Here is an 8,030-nt window from a genome sequence, read left to right as displayed (position 1 = left end):
CGTTCTCTGCATAGACTTTGTTCTAGTTTTGGTTCATTAAATCACTTGTGATTTAATGAACGTCTAGATATAATGACTCTTTTTCACTGTGAAGCCTGGCAGCGGGTGTGAGATACATCAGCAATTCACTTTCAATAACTTTGGTGAATGTGTTAATCAGTGTTGAGCTCTTCCTTGTCGGTTGGTCTTGTTGTAGACGGATAAGAGCATAGTTGATACAAATACCATGTTCCTGTCATTTAACCCCTCATACAGGTCAATCATTGTTTAAATGTATCATTGCATGGGCCGGGTTTTTACATATGCCAATTAAAATGACATTTATTGACTTTTCTAGAGCAAAATAGTGAGAAGTTGTGATGCGTCGTGTTGGAGCGTCAAGCCTGCGGTCGCAGGGCGTAAAGCCAGCAACAATCAACTAATCTGCTCTGCGGAGGGCCGATGCTGGGCCGACAGCACAGTATAGCTGGACGGAGTCAGGCGTTCGGGGTCCACGGTGTGGCTGTCGGAGGTGTCTGGGTCTCCGAGCTCCAACCGCGCTGCCGCCTCATCTTTCTCTCTGGACCGTGTTACGGACACCTTTTCTCTGGACCGTGTTACGGACACCTTTTCTCTGGACCGTGTTACGGACACCTTTTCTCTGGACCGTGTTACGGACACCTTTTCTCTGGACCGTGTTACGGACAGCTTTTCTCTGGACCGTGTTACGGACACCTTTTCTCTGGACCGTGTTACGGACACCTTTTCTCTGGACCGTATCGCGGACGATCGCTGTTAATACACCGTCACTGTGGCTGCGGGTCGGCTGCAGTCTGACGAACTCATGCCGGGTAAAAAGGAAAATGAGACAAATGTGAAACGAAAGCCAAACTTTTGGAACAGTGTTGAATGGGACTGAATGTGTAACTCATGTGGAACCATTACATTAAATTATTATCATAACTTCAAATAAATTATCTAGTAAATCTATTGCCTCTGTCGTATCGATTTTACTTACCTATGCGCCTTATTTTAGCTTATTCATTTTAGGTCCTGAGCCTTCTCTCAGGTGGCGTTGTTGGTTTTAATTATAGTTTACAAGTCCAATTGTCCTAGACAGCCCTCGTCTTGCCACATTTGACAACGCCTTTGTTTTAACACTTTAGGTAACACGATATTTGCAAGCATATTCTAGTGTACAAATGTTAGGCATAAGTAAGTGTGCCTTGTTAGCTGTGTCGTGGACAAAGACATAGACTGAGGGCTGATGAATAATGAGCTGAGTGTCTGGTATGTTAACGTAACATATGAACAGTTATTCAGATAACTATAGCATAAAGAACATGCTGACAAGTTTACCAAAGCATCAGTATTACCCCAAATCACTAAATCCATTGAATTCTTCTTCCTCTGTGTCACTTCTAAACAACTCCACAAACTCCAGAGGTAGAGGAAGTGCAGATTCTTCTTCTGTGTCACTTAGAGCCTAGAGCGCCCTCTTGTGAAATGCGTTTGTCAGTGTGAAAATAACTCATAATTCCACACATAAGTCGCTCAGGAGTATAAGTCGCACCCCGGCCAAAACAATGAAAAAAGGTGCGACTTATAGTTCTGAAAATACGATGATAATATTAGTCTCTTTCATTTTTACTCACAAAGCTGCAATTGTGGATACAAAAAAACGCTGAGCAAAGACTTTTAAAACTCCTTGGTGACATTTTATTTCATATTACACAAAACTGGTGCACAATCTGCATCTGTGTACTTCCCGAAAGCTACTTGGATTCTTTCCAGAATAAAGCGCAGTGTGTCTATATCAGTCCGGCCCATGCAGTGTATTTGAGATAACGTGGGAGGGTCAAGTTTTGTTGGCAGTATCATTCACTTAATATTTAGACAATTCTGACCTATTATAACAAAATAAATAAAAATAAAAAGTTGTCCCTAGAGCAGGGTCAATGTTTGTGCACTGCCTAAACTGACCAGTGCAAGGGACAAACATCCTCTAATGCATAACAAAGTTCACTATCAGCTTCTTGTTGATTTTCTTTTCTAGAATCTGTGTAGTTTCCCGCTACTGTCCTGATAAAATCTTTCGTCTGAAGAATTTGGGGACACTCCTTTAATGTATTCTGTATATAAAGGAGTCCGTGTACAGTAAGCATTGGCTCTGTGGTCTTTTCAGCAGCAGCCTTTTACTGAGACTGCTCCAAGACTACTTCAAGCAACTGCATTCATCAGCAGATTCACTACTTGCTTTTTAACCCATATTTGTCCGTGCTTTCTGGAGTCAGAAACATCCAATTGAAATGACAACATATACAATCACTATCTTTACAGGTGACCATCTGTATGCGGGTACAAACAACAAGGTCTTCATTACACTATTGGGTGACAATGTGCAGAGTGAGGAAGATCTATTTCCCGGGAATGAGATTGACCGTAATTCAGTAAGTCTGGGTTGCTTCACTCTATACAGTAAGTATTTTGCACAGGTTTTCAAAACAAACTTGTCTCTTCTTTTTTTTTTTTTTTTTAGCATTGTACACACACTCTGATCTGTCCTGAATCCATCGGGGACTTGGTGGTGGTTCAGCTGCGGACCCAGAGGAAGCTATTGAGCAACCTAGATTGGTTTGTTGACAAGGTGGAAGTGACTTCTCCAGAAGGACAAGTGTACAAGTTTCCCATCTACCACTGGCTCAAATATAAAAATAATTCAGATGGTGATGAGAATAACCAGAATTACTACTTCAGAGAGGGCACAGGTGAGTGGCAGAATCGTAACTGCAACACATTTACAACCATAAAACCATGGTTTTTGAATATTTTTTATAGAGCTAGTATATATTGCGTAAGTAATTTTTCACTTTTGTGTACCGGTATATATATTTTTCAGCTATGAGAGTATTTGAAGAGGTCTATGACATCGCCAAGTGGACAAGGGAGAATGACTTAATGCACAGGAAAATAGAATATGTGTAAGCATGTAGTCCATTATATATATATATATATATATATATATACATACATACATACCTAACTGTACTTCTGCTTATCTTTAGTTGGGAGAAGTATTCTGATGGCCTGCCTTACATCATAATGGGAGAAAACCCTTCTGATCTGCCTTCTGAAGTTCAATTCTCTCCCATGAAGAACGGAGAATTCTTTATTGCTCAGACTATAGCGTAATTAATCTTACAAATTACAAGTTATGAATGTATATGTTGTTTGTATGAAAATACTTTTTTTTTTTCCTTACAAGGTTTGCCACAAACCTTTTGGGTAATTTCATTGGTCGTAAAAACTCATGGGAGAGTTTTGATGAGATTCATGATGCGTTCAAAAAAGTACAGCATAAAACAACAGGTAATGTAAAGTGCGTTTACATTCTCTCAGAGCTTCAAAGAAGAAAAAAGAATTACTTAAGAAGCTCTTACAGCATTTTGAAACTTTTAAAATCTTCTTCTTTTTTCTGTCCGACAAATACATTCATAGGCTGATGAAAAAGCTTTGTTGACTGTAAAAATTGTAGTGCCTGAGACAGAGAATCACTACTCAAACAAAAGTGTGAAAAGAATAAGTCCCAAGTTCACACTTTTACATCGCCCTTCACATGTTCTTTTTTCAGAGATCATTTCAGACTATGTGCAGAAACACTGGAGGGAAGATGCTTTCTTTGGTTACCAGTTTCTGAATGGAGTCAACCCCATATTGATCCGACGCTGCACTTCTCTGCCCAGTAACTTCCCTGTCACTGATGACATGGTCACTCTGGAGGGCGGGGCCAGTTTGACAGATGAGATGAAGGTAAATACATCATTTCTTTTTAATGAGCATTATTTTTGTCTTGATTCAGCCTGCACAGTTACACAGTTATGAGTTTAATGGGCTTTGAGTAATTTATTTTCGGTATCATGTAGGATGGCAATATTTTCCTGTGTGACTATAAGAATTTGGATGGAGTGGAAACAAATTTAATCCATAAGAAAAAGCAGTATTTGGCAGCTCCTCTTGTCCTCCTTCACAAAACACCTAATGACGAGCTGAAGCCCATTGCCATTCAGGTGAGTGTCAGTGGCAGATCTCAGCTGCTTCACCCTGAGGTGCACAAAACTCCCTCAATTAAGTGATTGCCTTGTTGCCACAGCTCCAACAGACTCCAGCAGAAGACAACCCCATCTTTGTCCCCACTGACTCAGAGTACGACTGGTTACTGGCCAAGACCTTTGTGAGAGGTGCAGATTTTATCCAACATGAGCTGAACGTGCACCTGCTGCGCACTCACCTGCTGGCAGAAGTCTTCACTGTGGCTCTGCTGAGGAACGTGCCCAGTGTCCACCCTCTGTTCAAGGTAAACCCCACATTTGTTTCCAGTGTTTATTTCACCATGATTTCAGCAAAAAAACTCAAGATATACATTGCTTTTGGGAATTATTATTTTTATTACAAATTGTTGCTATTGCCTCATTTTTGTTATTGCAGCTTCTTATACCTCACACCCGATACAATCTGCAAATCAACGTGCGGGCCAGGCAAACCCTTCTTACTCTGGGCAACGATAGTGGGCTGTTTAATAAGGCAAGTTCTTGACAGAAAATACTACTATAATAGTATTAGTGTTCGGAGACTTAGATCATAATAATAACATCTGACTCTATATTCTAGTTTACCTCTTCTGGTGGAAAGGGTGCCATAACCGTCCTGCAGAAGTCACCTACAGCTCCCTCTGTATCCCAGACGACGTCACAGAGAGAGGAGTGGAGTCTGTGCCCAACTACTACTACAGGGACGATGGACTCAGGCTCTGGGACATCATACACAGGTACTATTTCCAATCTTCGATGTCTATTTTATATTTATGTGGTGGAATGCCACATTTATAAATACTAAGTATATGTTCAAAGGTATGTGAATGATATGATAATCCACTACTACAAGAGCGACAAAGAGGTCCAAGATGACACTGAACTGCAGAATTACATCAAGGATATTTTTGAATATGGTTTCCTTTCCAACAAAGAATCTGGTAAATACTCATAGATATAGAAGATATTGATTGACATTGGCTTTAAGTATCTCATATTATAACAATATGTTTGAAGGAATCCCGCAGAGCTTCAGTAGTGTGAAGGAACTGGGGAAGTTCCTCACCATGGTTGTGTTCACAAGCTCAGCCCAGCACGCGGCTGTCAACCATGGACAGGTCAGTTCAGGAAATACCACTTTTCAAATAAGTGTAAACTGCCCACAGAAATTTAGTCCGTGTAAAGCCATCTTACTCACGCGTAGACATGATCATTTCAATATTATTTAAACTTATTTCTGATGCATTGCAGTTGGACTTTGGCGCCTGGATGCCCAACTTTCCACTCACTCTCGCACGGCCTCCTCCAACTAAGAAGGGGGACGCGACTGAGGAAATCCTGCTGGAAACCCTTCCTATTATTGACTCCACTGTGAACGGTCTGGCGGTTCTCTGGCTCCTCACCACAGAGTTTAAGGACGCAGTAAGTGCCTCATCCCTGACAGTGGTGTTAGTAGCCAAGTACAAAAGTAAAAGTACTCGACTTTTTGTAGGTATCTGTTGTTACTTAGTGCATAGTTTACAGTGGTTATCTTGGTACTTTCTACTCCACAACGTTTTTGAACTGGATGATAAAGTAAAATGTACTTTCGGTATGCTTGGAGGGGTTGATTTCAAGTAGGGGAAAACTTGCCCAAAAGTTCAGAATTCGAGTACTGGTTTCGAGCAAAAAATAATGAAATAAAAAGATTGGAAGAATATGATTAAAATGAACACTCAAAATCATTACATTTGGTGCTAAAAGTTCTCGAAATCTGTGAAATACTTTTTTACTCAAAGTGTTTTTATTTGGTACTTCAATACTTTTTGCAGAAACTTGTATGTGAGACTTTTACTTTTACTCGAGTACTTCTTCCACCACTGATATTTGGAACGCCTGCTGATGTTTTCATTTCATTTACAGGTTCCTCTCGGTCAGTTCCCATCGGAGCGTTTCATTGAAGATGGTCCGATTGATCTGATGAATACTTTCGAGAAAAAGCTGAAAGAATTCGGTGACGATATTAACCGCAGAAACAGCACTCTTGAACTACCGTACATATATATGTGCCCGGGGAAAGTGGAGAATAGTGTGGCAATTTGAAGCTCCTCCTGGGTCTGGGAAATGTCTGACTGATTGATTTATTTCATGCCTTTTAATGTAACGTTATCAGCTTTTTTACTCTGTCGCTGTATTTGATGATATAAGTTGTGAAATGAATTGCTTTACTGAAGCTGTTTATATTAAACTGATCCAAGATTTACAAAGAGACCTACAGACGTAAACTAGATTATGTCTATAACCGAGGCCGGAAAAAAAACAGAAGATTTGAAACCAAAGAAATGTTTGAATGCCTTTTAATGTGCGCTGTAATCAGCCTTTTTCTTTTGTTGCTGTATTTGATTATAATAGTTTGTTTGCTTATTTATTCCTGAAATAAAACACCATCTCTGGAAGAAACATTTCTGAATTTAATTTTTTTATGTTTATGTTTAATGCCATTATTGGGGAATGATATATGTCCCTCGAAATGTTAGAAATGCATCTCACGACCTCAACCTATTTTTTTAGGGGGGTCGTCTCCTCCCACATTAAAACTTTATGTTAAAACAATACAAATTTAAAGATTCTAAAGACTAAACTTCAAAAGTATTCTGACAGTAGCAGCAGCAGATTCTCAGGTTGTTACACAACTAGGGATGCATACCTAAACCCGCGTTCAGGTTCAAGTCCGGATTCGAATCATGAGGTTTAGGTTCAGGTCCGGACCTAATGAGTCCGGCTGAACTCATGCCATATTTGCATAATGTTATAACAGCATAACACAAGCTACTTGGCTCAATTAAGTTGAAGACACATGAACAAGGACGACTATCAAACACAAGGCTTAACTGCAGAGTGAAATAAACTCAACTTGTCTGCTTTATTCACTGTTTATTTAACAGAAGTTACAACTTACAAATCACAAGCTACGAGCTAAGACTCAACTCAACAACAAGAGCATGTTGAGTATTGTTGACAGGGTCAGTCTGGGTCAAGGGTCAAATCAGCTGTTTCATCTGATACAATGTTTTGCCTTTAGACACATTTCCACTCTTTAATGTTACAGATCCATTGGCATCAAAAGTCAGGTCAAAACCTTCAAACAGACAAAACACCAGTGTAAATAATTAAGTCGCAGTGTAAAATAACAGAGTTATAAAAACTAGCATAAAAGTCAACTTGAATCACTATAAAGCAATCAACTTAGCAGTATCAAAAGTAGAATATGAAAATATTTTACACAACACATCAAAATAATACATCATATTAGCAGCATTAAACACCAGACCATATTTAACAACTGTAGAATACAAATACAGAATACTATTACAAAATATAAACTCCAATTAATGAATGCAGCAATTAAGCAATATTACTTTGACTTAGTATTTACTTAATGCCAAATACATCACACCACAACATAACACTTAAGTTATTTAATTTATATTTACACCCAGACCAAAGACCCAGACAAGACCACGCTGACCCCGCCCCTTTAACCCGCAGCACATTAACCATCACAACATCGCACGCGGCGGCCACAGCTTAAAACAGTTCAAATAAAGCCAGCGATCTCACCGGCTGCAGCTTCAATGTTCACATGTGGATACACGGTTCTGCGCAGCTCGACACGTATGAGGCGCTCCTGTCTCTCGCATCTTTAAACTTATTTCGCCGGCTTCAACTTATGCCCGGAAGACGCGTGCGTCGCTAATTAGGGTCCGTGTGCGCTATTGACAGCGGCGCATGGCAGTGTTTACGTCGTTTCCAGCGCAACTTTCGCGATCAATGGAAGGTTTAAGATGGTCTAGATTCTAGAACAAAAAGGATATAGTATTTGAGTGCTATATTTTATATGAGTTCAGAACCGAATCACCGGGGTTTAGTTTTTTTTGGACCTGAACTGAAACGTTTTTACAAGTCCAGATCCGGTCCGTCGTT

The 8,030-nt window shown here is 39.8% G+C and overlaps 1 protein-coding gene and 1 pseudogene across 1 annotated transcript in view; one reads left to right on the top strand and one right to left on the bottom strand.

Moving 5' to 3' along the window:
• The window catches only part of aimp1a (aminoacyl tRNA synthetase complex interacting multifunctional protein 1a), a 91,664-nt gene that overhangs the window by 28,253 nt on the left and 55,381 nt on the right, over positions 1 to 8,030 (bottom strand). The gene's annotated exons all lie outside the window — the stretch shown is intronic.
• Positions 442 to 6,176, top strand: LOC140377264 (polyunsaturated fatty acid lipoxygenase ALOX15B-like; annotated as a pseudogene).

The sequence above is a fragment of the Eucyclogobius newberryi genome, unplaced genomic scaffold, assembly GCF_026437365.1.
Source record: "Eucyclogobius newberryi isolate DKJ021-1_F unplaced genomic scaffold, fEucNew1.0.hap1 SCAF_4, whole genome shotgun sequence".
Lineage (NCBI taxonomy): Eukaryota > Metazoa > Chordata > Actinopteri > Gobiiformes > Gobiidae > Eucyclogobius > Eucyclogobius newberryi.
This window is presented reverse-complemented; position numbering and strand designations above follow the sequence as displayed.